Genomic DNA, 347 nt, shown 5'->3' on the forward strand with positions numbered 1-347 from the left:
GTTGAAAACTGTTGTACTAATATTAAGGATACTATAATTTCAATATTTATTTAGTAGTTTTAAAAAATAAGAGTTACACGAGATTATTTCGCTTTAAAAACATTTTTAATAAAGATGGCAATGAAGCAGGACATGTATTTTCATATTAACCCCCCCTCAAATATTAGTTATTTGTTCTATTATTGTCCCATTGCTTAATGATATTTTATTTTACGGGGAGTGTTAGAGGCATGAAGTTTTGTGATTTATAGTTATTAATTAGTGGTTATTAATATTTTTAATGAGATAAGATTACATCTAATAATATAATATTACTCATTTTTTTTTTATGGTTGAGTGTCCCAAAT

Source organism: Arachis ipaensis, chromosome B05, assembly GCF_000816755.2.
Source record: "Arachis ipaensis cultivar K30076 chromosome B05, Araip1.1, whole genome shotgun sequence".
Taxonomy (NCBI): Eukaryota; Viridiplantae; Streptophyta; class Magnoliopsida; order Fabales; family Fabaceae; genus Arachis; species Arachis ipaensis.